Raw genomic sequence first — 14,843 nt, forward strand, 5'->3', positions numbered from 1 at the left:
TCTCCGGCTCCCACCTCCCTGACGTCCCACTCTATCTGTGGATGCGTTGGGGCAGTGCACTGATTGGCTGAGCAAGACACCAGGGAGCCGGGAGCCTAAGAAGTAGGCGAGAGCTGTGTCGCTATGCAGGGGATCATGCTGTTAGAGTCAAATGGGCACTAGCACAACAAATAACTAAGGGGTGGGGGTGGGGCGTCGGGGCGCAAGACTGAATATTTGCCCAGGTGCAAGAAAGGCTAGCTACGCCTCTGCTTATTTAACACAAGAAAATGCACAACTGAGTAATATTTATATGTAAATTAGTGTGTTGCAGGCCAGGGCTGTGGAACAACTACAACTCCTATCGTGCCCTGATATTTTTTTGTTAGTTTCAGGGCATGAGAAAAAAAACACATTGTCCTACTGGATTAATAAGTCTATTTGTAAATGCTACTATATCCAAGGGCCGATTACTATTATCACCTACTCTGCAGGTGCCACTTATTGTTGCAACTGAAAATATATTAGTTGAGAAATCTGAATGTATGCCTTTATTTCAATTAAAATGACTGTACCACCAGGCTCAGGCTGAGGCACTGGAGGCGGGCCGACCCACCCCCAGTGGGAAGAAACCACAGCCCCTCTATGAAGTGACTCCATTAGAATCAATGAAACCCTATCATAGAAGGGCTAGGGTTTTCTCCCACTAAGGGTGGGTCTGCCCGCCTCCAGTGCTTCAGCCTGAGCCTGGTGGTACAGTCACTATAAGTTACATCACAAAGTAATCACAAAGTTTATTAAAGCAAATGTACCACTTCCTGTATTAAAAATAAAACGTATATGACCTGATCGGTGCTGGCATGTGTAGATCCTGGTGGCACAGTCCATTTTTCAAGCTACTGCCCAGTTCCAGACATTTCTTCAACCCTGAGTAACACGCCTTCAGAATCAAGTCTGACCGTGTAAGAGGGAATATTGGTGCACAGTGCCCCATCTCCAGTCCACCAAGCCACCCTATTTGCATATAGAGAAACCACTGCAGATGGCTGGAACCAGGTGTCAGTTTGAAAAATGGACCGTGCCACCAGGATCTACACATCAGCCCCGATCAGGTCGTATAAGTGGTACCATTGTTTTTACATAGTGGGAACATAGCCTAAATAGGGAAAACATGCCCGTCTGCCAATTTTGATGCCTGTTTTTATTCCCAGAACTGTTCTGGGCCAGGCTGAACCTCTTTTTGTTCTGGCAGTGTGAGATCAGTGGCACAATATTGAGCACCCACTTTTTTACCTTTTATTTCTGTGCTGTCTGCTATTTTAAACTATTTTTCGCATTAGGGCATTTGAATTTAATGTACGTGACTATTATTATTATTATATTTATTTTGATATAATTTATTAGTATTATTATGTTATTACAATTTTTTTGATTCAGAAGTCAACAAAAAAATAAAACCATCTTTTCCTGTGAATAAGAAGCCATGTTTAGCCTGTGCCTGTTGCACCCCAGCACCTGCAGACAGCTGTAGTGCTTCCCTTATACTCACTCTGTAGTGTCCCCTTACACTCTGTAGTATGCCCCTCACACTCTGTAGCACTTCTTTCACACTCTGTAGTGCCCCCTCACACTATGTAGTACTCCCCTCACTCTGTAGTGTCCCCTCACACTCTGTAGCGCTCCCCGCAAACTCTGTAGTACTCCCCTCGCACTCTGTAGTGTCCCCTCACACTATGTAGCACTCCCCTCACACTTAGTAGTTCTCTACTCACACTATGCAGCACTCCCCTCACACTCTGTAACATTCCCCTCACACTCTGTAGTGTCCCCTCACACTCTGTAGCACTCCCCTCACACTCTGTAGCACTCCCCTCACACTATGTAGCACTCCCCTCACACTCTGTAGCACTCCCCTCACACTCTGTAGCACTCCCCTCACACTCTGTAACACTCCCCTCACACTCTGTAGCTCTCCCCTCACACTCTGTAGGACTCCCCTCACACTCTGTAGCACTCCCCTCACACTCTCTAGTGTTGCTATGTGCTGGTTCCTCCTCTCCCTGGGACGCGCTGGGGGATCCGATGACGTCACTGGCTGAGCTCTCTCTCTCTTCTCTCTCTCCCTCCCTCTCTCTTCCTCCTTGTAAGTTGTGTTCTGGGAAGCGGTGCCAGGAATAACCCTGAGTGTCTGCACAGCAGCACAGGAGGCTCCCTCATCTGCAGGCAGCTCCAGTGCCCTCACACGCCGGGCACAGGCTCCACTTCTCCTCCCCTCTCCCGGATTCAATAGCTCATTTATAGACTTGTCTATTGCCAGCAATCTAGACATTTTTCTGCAGAGCTCGCCACCTGAGGCAGCAGAAGAAGATCAGCAGCAATGCACAGAGCAGCCCTGGCACACTGAGGGGGACTATCTGCTGCCATCACAAGGACACCAGGAGAGGCTGCTCGACCCCATTCATGTCTCTGCTTCCTGCACCTGCCCCTTCCTATTTCTAACAGGTACTGCCATTTCCTCTGCCCTTGTATGTGACAGCTGCAAGGTTTCTAATTCTGGGTGACCCGACATTTGCACTGGGAGGGAACACACACATCTAATATATATATATATATATATATATATATATATATATATATATATATATATATATAATATATATATATATATTTTGAATGTGGGATATTTAGCCTATAGGATTAGCGCCCCTCTAACCATGCCATTCCTTTATTTACACACTGCCATTTGTCTCCTGCACCAGGGATCCCCCTGAAAACACCACCAGCCCTGTGTGTGTGAGCAGCAACATCCCCCCCTCCCCCTCCTGTGAACTCTCCCTTACCCTCTCTGTCTGATCAGCACACACACACCATGCCCACACTCAGATCACACTGACTACCGGCGTGCCCAGGAAGGAGAGGAGCCCCTGTCAGCTGCAAGTCCATAGGAGCCTCTCCCCGGCTGTCAGTGGTGAGGAAGAGGAGGAGGAGGAGGAGGGGGAAATCAACAACTACTTGTTACACATGTTTCTCCTGGAAGAGGCAGCAGCAGGATGTGACCAGGATTATTGGTGCCCATGAACACTGGCATTATTATTCTTTTCCTATGCGGGCTGATCGTGACTGTGGAGGGTGAGAGCCTCAGATCCGGTGAGTCACTGCAGCCTCCTCCATTTGCACGTTAGGAGCCCTGTGTTACGCCTACTATCCGGTGTGGCATCCAGCAGGGTCACAATGCTGCCCGGGTGGCACTACATACATGATAGTAGCTGTGCCTGGTGCATGTCATCACCCCAATGCCTGTTCCCTCATATGTTGTGCCATGGAGCTGGGGTACATACCTGATGTGTGCCCTCATACAGTGTGCCATGGAGCTGGGGTACATACCTGATGTGTGCACTCATACAGTGTGCCATGGAGCTGGGGTACATGCCTGATGTGTGCACTCATACAGTGTGCCATGGAGCTGGGGTACATGCCTGATGTGTGCACTCATACAGTGTGTCATGGAGCTGGGGTACATGCCTGATGTGTGCACTCATACAGTGTGCCATGGAGCTGGGGTACATGCCTGATGTGTGCCCTCATACAGTGTGCCATGGAGCTGGGGTACATACCTGATGTGTGCACTCATACAGTGTGCCATGGAGCTGGGGTACATGCCTGATGTGTGCCCTCATACAGTGTGCCATGGAGCTGGGGTACATGCCTGATGTGTGCCCTCATACAGTGTGCCATGGAGCTGGGGTAAATGCCTGATGTGTGCCCTTATACAGTGTGCCATGGAGCTGGGGTACATACCTGATGTGTGCACTCATACAGTGTGCCATGGAGCTGGGGTACATGCCTGATGTGTGCACTCATACAGTGTGCCATGGAGCTGGGGTACATACCTGATGTGTGCACTCATACAGTGTGCCATGGAGCTGGGGTACATACCTGATGTGTGCACTCATACAGTGTGCCATGGAGCTGGAGTACATGCCTGATGTGTGCACTCATATGGTGTGCCATGGAGCTGGGGTACATGCCTGATGTGTGCCCTCATATGGTGTGCCATGGAGCTGGGTACTAGGGGGCCTCTGCAGCTTGTTGCCTTGGCAATGCTCTATGATATCTCCAGCACATTCTTATTATTTCTTCAGCCTTTTCTTTATACGGGTGATTCCCCTCTTAGAGACTTGGGATTGCAGGAAAGCCCACTGTCATTGTTTACCCAGAGGGCATGGGAGAGGGCAGGTAGGAAAAAGCCCAGATCATCCTCATCATTGTTATTGGTATGGATTCTGGGGATGTAATAGAAATGTATTGTGTGATGCCTGGCACCCCATGGGGGCACAGAGTGGTGATGACCCAGATTTACATCTGCCTGATGGAATTAATCCTAGTCCTGGTTTATTGAGGATTGATGGAAACCTTAGCACTGTTATGTGTTGTATGGGTAATAGTGGCCTAGAATAAAATGCTCCCGCCTCCCCCCACTGTGCATTATTGCAGTGAGTTGACAGTGTCAGGGACTTGTCATGAATTCAAGAGAGAGAGAGAAAGAGAGAATTTTCGGGGTGTAATGAATGGTGCTGTCCTCGAGATGTGAGCCCCCCAGCTTCTGTGCTTATAGAGGACGTGGTTCATGTTTAGTTGGGAAATGTGGGGAATACCCAGGCTGGGAATGTATGCAGATCAGGAAGAGGTTTGCGTAATATCCCCAGGAATTTGTATGGCTCCTAATGACAGCAGTCAGAGAGCGAGAGGGGGGCAAAGATCAGCAACTGCCTGGGCTCAGTCTATTTAAGGTTTTCTACTCCTCTCTGGCTACAGGAAGAAAAATGGCACATTGCAGTCTCCAGTATCTACTGTGTAAACTCATTTATCAGTGCATCATGTGTGGCAGCCTAGCTCTGCCATGTTGTGACTCTGTGTATACTACATATCTGTACAACAATATATTCCTATATACTGTACATGGATTTATGTCTGACTGTGTTTGTTTTTACTTGTATAATAGTTGAATATGCTGGAACACAGTCTATTGTGTTATCGTGTACAAAAATTGACAATATAGGCAATTATTGGTGCAATTATTTATTAATATTATTAAGACTGCTTCTCTAAACCCTTAAGAAGCACTATGTTATGATTATAGGAACGATACATTGTCTGGTTTTGTCAGGAATGGTTGTTTATCACCTTTGGTGTTTATTCTTCTTTATTTGGACTGTATATCCACATGATCATGCACTAGTTATGTAAAAACGTACAATCTATTACTAGTTTGTTATTGTTGTCTGTGTACTGCAGGCTGTTGAAATATTCATGCCCCACTGTCTGTCTGTCTGTCTCTCTATCTAGAAACTTTAACCCTGTGTCTTCATATCCTTTTAACACTTGAAGGAGGAGCCCCCGGTCTAATTTAGAAGCTTCTAAAAATGGTGCCTGTGAAAATATACTAAATGTCAATGTCTCAGAACTGGGTATGTGTAAGATAAAGTGAGGATTATGGGACAGGCATTATTCCGGGACTTGATGCCAGTAATCCCATGGAAGATCACTACACACTGCCGGAAATGGCTGATAACAGGGAACAATATATTGCATTCAACTGCACAGCAAATGGACAGAAAGTGGAGTGTTTGTGGGAGAAATGTGCTATATAAGCACTGCTCCTTGTTATTTTTCTCATTGTGGCAGCTGGCTACTGACTTCATCATTCCTTAGCGGTGGTAACAGAATACTGCAGTGTTGTGTCCAGATAATTTAAATAATACATGCATGTTTTCATCTAACAGCTCAAGCGTTCAGAGTCACAGATCTGCGCTGTCTGTGTCTGTGTTCGCCTGTGTCTTCTGATGCCTGTGTGTTCTCAGGAGTGGGTGGAACGTTGGCCCGTTCCGGGAATGTTCCATGACGTGTAATAGTCACAGGAAGGGGGTTAACAAGGGGCTCTGCCTGCCATCAAACCAGATGTTCTCCTTCTTTCCTTCTTTCTCTTCTACATTTGCAAAACATTGCCCTGCAGGGAGAGAATTAAGCTCACTTTCTGTCTGGATATTTCTAGATGCATAGTAATAGTAGTGATCCATTGGAGATAAGCAGGCGTGCCGTCATATCTGGTGGAAGCCTGGGAAGCTGTGCATTAATTCAATGTACATTGTCCCATGGGATTTCCTAGGTCAGGAGAGTAGAACTATCCTCGCCTGCTTGGGGGATCCTTCAGTGGAAAATCCCAGATCCTTTCCTGTTTTTCCCACCCTTTGCATGCCCTAGATTAGAGAAATAAATGAATACCCAGAGTCCTTCTGAATATGAGCACAGAATATTGTTATTTCTCAGTCTATTGTGGATTGTATTACATTACTTACCGGAGCAATATAGATTGAGTATTGTCACGTTATATATTTTTAAGCCATATGTAGATCAGTTACAGCTTCAGCGTCATGTCTATGTAATGTGTAATTTATCTCTATTAAAAAAAACTACAGTCTTCTAGTACTTACAAGCTGCTGTAGGTCCTGCAGGAATTGGTGTATTCTTTTCAGTCTGACACAGTGCTCTCTGCTGCCACCTCTGTCCATGTCAGGAACTGTCCAGAGCAGCAGCAAATTCCTATAGAACACCATTCCTGCTCTGTACAGTTCCTGACATGGACAGAGGTGGCAGCAGAGAGCACTGTGTCAGACTGGAAAGAATACGCCACTTCCTGCAGGACAAACAGCAGCTGATAAGAACTGGAAGACTTGAGATTTTTCTAATAGAAGTAAATAACAAATCTCTGGCACTGGCAATTTTTTTTTTTTTTTTGCTGGAGTACCACTTCAATAAAAATGCCATGAAAAAGATTGAAATCTTAAGCACAGATGTGGTTCGGTTGCTTTGACGTGATATCAGGTTGAGGTTACTTGGTGACGTGTCATCAGATGTCTCACAATTTTCTTATCTTGTCCCAGGGAGTTGCATTTAATTGCATCTGAAGATGCAGCCGAGGTGACCTTACCTGCAAGTGGCACACCAATAGGTGGGGATCTAAAACGTTGTGCCTATGTTTTACATCCACTTCCTTTGTAGATGTATCACATGATTCTAGGTTGACATGCCTGAGGCTGAAGTAACCATGTAGCTCTGGCCTCATATGTTATCTCTTTGTTATTAGTAGTCAGTACTGGCTTTATAGATTCCAGCAGAGTCACTCCACCTCAATGATAACCAACCTCATAATAATATCACCAAGCATTTGCGATAAGATTGAACTATAGTTACCTTTAGCTCACTGCTTAGTGTAAAATGTCATCTTACTATTTCCAGCTTTTACAATCAGAAACATGAGAGCAAGTTGTATTTCATCATTTTTAGTTCTATACATTGTTTTTTTTTTAATTTCCAGTTGTAAATGATTTGTTAGCACTGGGAGTGCTACATTACCACAATACACAAGTCGGGATGTGTATACACATAGTCGTCTGCATGAACATTCCTGGGTAGTGTGCACATACATTTTATGCATAGACCGGACTTTTTCATGGAATGCCAGCCAGTTTTCAGGGAACCTCCCACATAATCTGCAGATTGTTTTTTCTCCAAATCTGTGGTGATGATAATGCATGAATCAGAATCTCAAGCTGGTCTGGGATGTGTGGAGGGAGCTTATGTGTGTGCATGACAAGAAGAAAGCAGCCAAGCAGGTCTCCTTGATGAAAATATCACTAGGACTTAAGAGCCTGCAAAACTGCCTGTGTATAAATGATATCTTATTGTGATGAAGTGATGAAATCTGACAGCTGTCATGGAGAATCTAGCCCTAAAGGGCCATTAATATGAAGTGTGTGAATGAGGCTTCATAAACAATGAGTGGCCCTTACATATGTCATTTGGTAGATCACTATTAGGACACTTAGGTGTATTTCTTCAATACTGCAATGTGTATAAACATTAGTATCACAATCCTATTGTTTTTTTTTGGTGATTCTATGATCAGTATAGAAATTCCTTCAGTACACACACCACTGATTAGGGCCAGATACTCAAACATCATCTTTATTTCTAATCTCTATTTTTTTAATTGATTTTCTGATCATAATTTTATTTGTTTTCCATTTTTTTTGTACATTATTAGGGGGAAGCCATAATGCGTGGGCGTCAGCATTTAGAGATCTGTTTTTAAAGGGGGGGGGGTTGCCGTGGAGCCGCCGTGGGCCGCCGTGGAGTGCAACGATCAGCCGGCATCGTTCATGTTGGCTGATCGTTGCAGTCGCTTGTTTTTCAACACGTTGAAAAACAAGCGACTGATACAGCAACGATCTTCTGCCGTCGCTCTGTTGAATAGGAGCATCGGCAGCAGACGCTGCTGTATCCTATGGGCTGCCCGGACGATCATCGATCACCCGGGCAGCCCCCTCCCCCCGCAGCTCCCCGCCGCCCCTCCCGCACTCACCCGCCCGCTGCAGCCGCGTTGAATAGCGGCGGCGGCGAGCGGGGAACAAGAAGCAAAAGAGCCCTGAGAGCGCTCGTTTGCTCCTCTAGACGGCCCGTGGGCCATTAGAGATTGTTGGGGGGTCCAACCTCTGTCCCCCCTGCCGATCTCCATATCAGGCCCCCTGGCTTCTCTGTTATGAATAGAGAGACAGATACGGAGATCGACAGGGGGTACAGAAGTTTGACCCCCGTGATCTCTAACTTTTCCCCTATCCTTTGGAAAACCTGTTTAACTGCAGGACTGTCTCTATGCCCGAAAGAGCTCTATAAATGTTCAGAAATTTCCCAAGTTTTCCATGTTACATCAAATGTTTGCAGAGAGCAGAACCTAACATGGTTCCACCAGTTTTTAGCCCTAAGGTTTTTCAGGACTATAAAGACTAAAATAATAAAAATAAATAATAATAATAATAATAATAATAATAATAATAATGTGAATTAATATGAAACATAAGACAGAACACTTTTCTTTTATATAATCGAAGATTCACTTTAAAGAAATAGAAAGAGAAAAGTGATTGAGAGCAGATGATACGTTTTCCATTTCTACTTCCGTTTACTATTCATAATGAAACAACAGTAAGGCGTCCTATGATGTAATGTGCACTTGAGAAACGAACATAGATTCCCTTATTTGTCAGTTCCTTTCAAAGTATATTGCTTTCTTGGGTGGCACCCTGAGACACAGACTCAGACACAGAAGATAGGTGATAGGTGTCACGGCCGTGGCGGCGTCCCGTGCTCCGGGCCGCCGCCGCGACCTCTCTCTGCCCCATGCAGCCGCCGGGGTCCTTGTGCAGGGACCCGGCGCTGCTACCTGTTCGGCCCCGGGGGGCACCTCGCCCCGCTCATGTCTCCGTCTGTGCCGGCCGGTGCGCGCGTCCCCGCCTCCTAGGGCACGCGCGCGCCGGCTGTCTCAGATTTAAAGGGCCAGTCCGCCCCTAATTGGAGGTTGCACTAATCACTCCCTATAAATTCCAGCCCTGCCCCACTACAGGTGTTGGAGCCTCTATATGCTTCCCATAGCGTTTGGCCCAGCTCCCTGTTGTTCCTGACCTTAGTCCTTGTTCCTTGTTCCTGTCCACAGTGCTTGTCCCTAGTTCCTGCCCGCTGCCTTCCCATTGTTCCTGAGTCCTGTCCGCTACCTGCGATTATCTCCTGCCTACTGCTCCTGTCACGCCTTGCCTGCCGTCACTAGCAACCAAGCCAGGGGTAGCGACCTGGGGGTCGCCTGCCGCAGCAAGTCCGTCCCGCCTTGCGGCGGGCTCTGGTGAAAACCAGCAGCCCCTTAGACTCCGCTCCCTGGTGAGGTTAGGGCCATCGCTAGTGACGGTTCAGTGGATCCACGACTCCAGGCATTACAATAGGAGATAAAACCAATGATGCCTTTAGGCCTTATTACACAAAGAGATTATTGGCCCTACTTGCACAATGTCGGCTGATTGTTGTCTTTGAGCGCATTAAAAAACCAACCATCACGATAGCAACAATATGCTGCCAATGCCCCGTGGAGTAGGAGCAGCGGCAGCAGACCGCCGCTATCTTCTATGGGCTGCCCGGACGATCTAACGATCACCCAGGCACCCCCGCCGCTGTAATAAGGCCCTATTACACCAAAAGATGTCTGACAGATTATCTTAAAGATTTTTTTTTAGCCAAAGCCAGGAATGGATTTGATAAGAGGAGAAATCTTAGTCTTATCTTTACGACCTGTTCTCTGTAATGCATTTTGTGTCTGTATTACAGTCACAAGTCCCGGCCCGACTAGACTGTTAGACTAGGATCTTCGGCCATAATATTAATGTAGCTGTATATGTTTTGTTTTATATGTTTATTGGCTAGCATTTATGCGATGTCCATGGCCACTGAATTGGGCATTGGGCCAAATTTTGATATTACACTGTAGATTGTGACTAGATTGACATGTCAGAAGAAATTCCTGAAGGATCTGTCGTAATGTTTAGTGATGAATCATAGCGGTGACACACAAGGATGCCCCTTTAATTCCTCTGAGGCGTGTTTTGTTTTCTGTCTATGTGAACATAATATTAATGGAATTCCAGGCTGCCCTGTTGATTATAACACAGGCTGGAGCAGGTAAGGGATTTCCTCACATAGTTGAAACGTTGCCCAGTGGATGGAATATGGCTGCTGGGTCAGAGTAGATTGACAACCTTTAACACACATGAAAACGATTGTGAAATACTCATTAAATTAATGCAGAAAGTACCTAGCCTAAGCAGGAAAGAATATTTATAAAAGTGCTGATGTTATGGCAGTGTCCCTGCAAGTTCTCAGATTTGTGACCTATAATAGTCATTGGGGGGGAGAGACATTTTTGGTCCTCCATGTAGTTCTTTGCCAATGTAGCTATGCTTCTCCATATAACAGTGACATTGTCTATCTGCAAAACTGCATTAGGCTGTGTTCACATGTGTCTTTTTTGTTTTGATTGAAGTCGCATCTCTCAATGTAAAATCAAAACACTCATGGTAAAAATCCACGTATTGCAGTTAGTTTGTGTTTTTTGATCGCCTTAAATATAAACATAAATATTAGCATAGTTTGTGTATTTTCTGAACCGATTACCCAAAAGTCCTGTTCAAAGAAGCCAGCTGAGGTGGTGGGCAGCAGCTTCAGTGCTGTGGTCTGTTCATATTTTAGGCAAACAAAAAACACAATTCAGCTACAGTGTGGTAACATATATCAGCTAAGAGTCACTGTCATTAAATTTTTTTTTTTTTTGCAGAAATCAATAGTACAAGCGATTTTAAGAAACTTTGTAATTGGGTTTATTAGCCAAAAAATGCATTTTTATCATAACAAAGCAGTTTGAAGCTCTCCCCCTGTCTTCATTGTTCTCTATGGAGAGGGGAGCGATAAGGCACCAAAACAGGACAACAAAGAGTTAATTTACAGCTACATCACCAGGCTATCTCCTCTGACATCAGCACTGACCTCTCTGTCCTCTAAATAGCGGCTTTCAGCAGCTCCCTGTGGTGTACTCCTTTGTTCTCTGCTCTCTGCTTCCACTAATCTCCCTCCCCCTCTCTTCATAGCACAGACAGGATCCGAGTGATGTAAAACAGTTGAGATTTCCTGATTCTAAGCAGTGGATGAGAGAGAGGAGAGGAAGGGGGGACCAGGGGAAAGTCTTTTTAAATGCAGATAATGGCATATTTGCCTAATAAACCCAATTACAAAGTTTATTAAAATAGCCTGGATTATTGATTTCTGAAGAGAAAAAAATATTTCAAATCAACTGGTGTCAGAAAGTTAAACAGATTTGTAATTTACTTCTATTTACAAATCCAGTTCCAGTTCTTATCAGCTGCTGTATGTCCTGCAGGAAGTGGTGTATTCTTTCCAGTCTGACACAGTTTTCTCTGCTGCCACCTCTGTCCATGTCCGGAACTGTCCAGACCAGGAGAGGTTTTCTATGGGGATTTGTTACTGCTTTGGACAGTCCCTGTCATAGACAGGTGTGGCAGCAGAGATCAGTGTGTCAGACTGGAAAGAATACGACACTTCCTGCAGGACAGACAGCAGCTGATAAGTACTAGAAGACTGGAGAACTTCTAATAGAAGTAAATTACAAATCTGTATAACATTCTGACACCAGCTTATTTGATGGAAAAAAAATACCCTTTAGGGTGCCTTCACACCTATCGGATCCACAGCGGATCACACTTCTGCGGATTCGAAGCGAGAACCGATACCATTCACCCCTATGATAGCACATATTTGCAGCGGGATTAACATCCCGCTGTGAATATGTGCTTTAACCCCTCGCTGTCCGCAGCCCCGCCGCCGCATTAGCCTATCCTCGGCCGCATCCCCCCATCTCCGGCTGCATCCCCCCATCCCCCGCCGCATCCAGCAGCCTGCATCCCCTATCCCCGGCCGCATCCTGCAGCCCGCCGCCGAAAGCATAAAGTACCTGCTCGGTGGCGCGGCGGCAGTGGGGCTCCAGGCTCCGGTCCCATTTATTGTGTGTCGGAGCGGTGCAGGCGCACTAAGAGCCAATGCCTATGCCCTCAGTGACTTCGCTCAGTGCTGCTCCGATGCACTATGGCGCATGCGTGAATAAGGCTGCGGGAGCGTGCGCAGTACACAGAACCACGATGCTAAAGACGACGTTGCCAGGAGGCCGGGGGACGGGGGCCATGAATATTCAAGACAAGCTGGGAGGAGGTAGTGGTGAGGAGGGCCGAAGTGCGGCACGAAGGCATCACCTCTCCCCCTCTTTGATAGTTGTGAAGACAGTTACGGCACAGATGGGGACAAAGTAGAGGACCAATCTGAAAAAGAAAGGTATGACACGGCACTAGAAGACACAGACCTTCATCACACTGTCAGCACCTCAGAACTCAGAAATAGGTGCTGACAGATTCCCTTTAACTCCTAGACAACTTAGGACGTATGGGTACGCCCTGGCCTCCTGTCACCAGACGACCCAGGACAAACCAAATGCGCTTAGGAGCCCTCACGCTATTGACAGGCTGCATAAAAAAATCAAGCAAAAGTGAAAGTTGGCACGGTCGTATGGGTAATTTTTGGCTGGGTCATAAAGGGCTTAAATCCCCCATACACCTTCAATAACTGATGGACGAACATCTTGCTGTCAGTCATGTCGCCCAACTGCTGCCTGTCCTCCCCATACACAGGAACGTTCACCACGGCGATACGTTCCGGTGTTTTCCATCACATCTCTTGCAGTCTTCTCCACGGGTCCCGTGCGCTCCAGCTTCAGAGCGGCCTGTCTCAGCTGACAGGTCGCTCTGAAGCTGGAGCGCGCGGGAGTCGGGGAAAAGAAGACCGCAAGAGGAACCCTGCAGCCTGGACAGGTAATGTCCTTTCAGCCCTTGTTAAACGATAATCCGGCCTGTGTAATAGGCCCAGTAAATGAGCAGATCTAGCAGATCGGCGCTCGTTTAGTTATTGTTGGGCCTCTGTAATACTACCCTAAGGTGTATGGCCACCTTTCTACTGCTGTTTGTTGTTCTGACTGTTGTGAATATATCAGACTGTATATTCTTAGCATACCTTGTGACCTTGTTGCATGATAGTTTACAACAATATAATAACATGTAGGAACAATATAACAATACAATGTAATGACCCGGCCACGGGCGAGCACAGATCTCTCTGGTGCAGATTCTGTTTATCTTACTAAACTGTGAATATTGCAGAAGTTCCTTGTAAGAAATACTAAATATATGGTTTATGATAAACTTAGTGTGAAAATTCAGCACATATATGACACCGACTACTGAAAATGAAAAGAATTTCGAGTTTTCTTTCTGTCCTCTGGCTTTGTGAGACATCTCATAATTTTTATGAAGTGGAATGTCCTTGTGTGACGCACATAGTAATGCCTAAGTATCTCCCAAACTCCCCTGACTTGCCGAGCAGCCCTCAAGGCATTTGCTCAAGTTAGAGCCGGAATACACAAAACAAACAGTTCAAGAGGTGAAATAAAGCAAAGTGAAGATTTCTTCTTGGAGATCGAGGACAATGGTTTCTTCTCTCTTACATCCACCTGTGTTTTTGTAGTCATTTTAACCTTACTTTTAACCTTCCTTATACATTGTGGGAAATTAAAAATGAGAGTTCATTCATACAAGTTGATAAAGACAATAATGTAACAAACAGGAAATGGTAGACACTAGCAGTGGATAAACCTGTGTTGCTGGTTGTATAGCATGGTCAAAGGAAAATCTGTCAAGGTTGTGACGTAGTTCCCAATAACAGTGACAGTCTTTTTCTAGAGGCAGTGCGCCTTCATAGCTGCCACTTGATTGATTTCCTGGAAAATGGTGATCTCATTGTTTTGCACCGAGGTTTACTGGTGTAACTGTAGTGATCATGCATACATCTCACATTTCTCCTGTCAGACTGTATTAGTCCATTATGTGCAGTAAAGTAAATCATTTTTCTACCTCCAGCTACCTTCTGTACTTGGTCTATGCAGAGTAATGAATAATGACATTGTGAGTGAGGGTAATAAATCAGAAGTGAATGGTGGCTGTCTAACATGATAAGGATTAAAGGCAACCATATACTTTAAAGGGGTACCCCAGCCAAAATAGTTTCCTTTTAAATCAACTGGTTTCAGAAAGATATATAATGCCTCCCAACCCCCCCTGTCACAGATGATGCTGAGGGGAAGAATTGAGTATCTTGAGTTTCCATTCCTAAATCTTTTCTTTAATGTACAGATGAGCTGCCGCCAAAGATGTCTCACTGTAACGTTCTCTTCTCTCTGTACTGAACAATTAATGCTGAGCATGCATCTGATAGATCTGTACTCGATTACAGACCCTATTATATGGCTCTGTTATTGGGCAGCCCTTGCATTATATAGACAATAATAAAGACTATACTGACCTCTCCAGGCT

At 45.6% G+C, this 14,843-nt stretch overlaps 1 protein-coding gene across 4 annotated transcripts in view; it reads left to right on the top strand.

Annotated features, from left to right (window-relative positions):
- Nucleotides 1-2,142: 2,142 nt before the first annotated feature.
- HIVEP2 (HIVEP zinc finger 2) overlaps nt 2,143-14,843 on the top strand; it is a 213,123-nt gene continuing 200,422 nt past the window's right edge. For 2 of the 4 annotated variants that reach the window (XM_069975047.1, XM_069975042.1), the window contains exon 1: nt 2,661-3,126. The gene's annotated coding sequence lies outside the window, so the exon portion shown is untranslated. Of the gene's footprint in view, nt 2,482-2,660; nt 3,127-14,843 lie in introns of those variants that run through there. The other 2 variants (XM_069975045.1, XM_069975046.1) reach the window with 2 other exon arrangements.

The sequence above is a fragment of the Dendropsophus ebraccatus genome, chromosome 6 (genome assembly GCF_027789765.1).
Source record: "Dendropsophus ebraccatus isolate aDenEbr1 chromosome 6, aDenEbr1.pat, whole genome shotgun sequence".
Taxonomy (NCBI): Eukaryota; Metazoa; Chordata; class Amphibia; order Anura; family Hylidae; genus Dendropsophus; species Dendropsophus ebraccatus.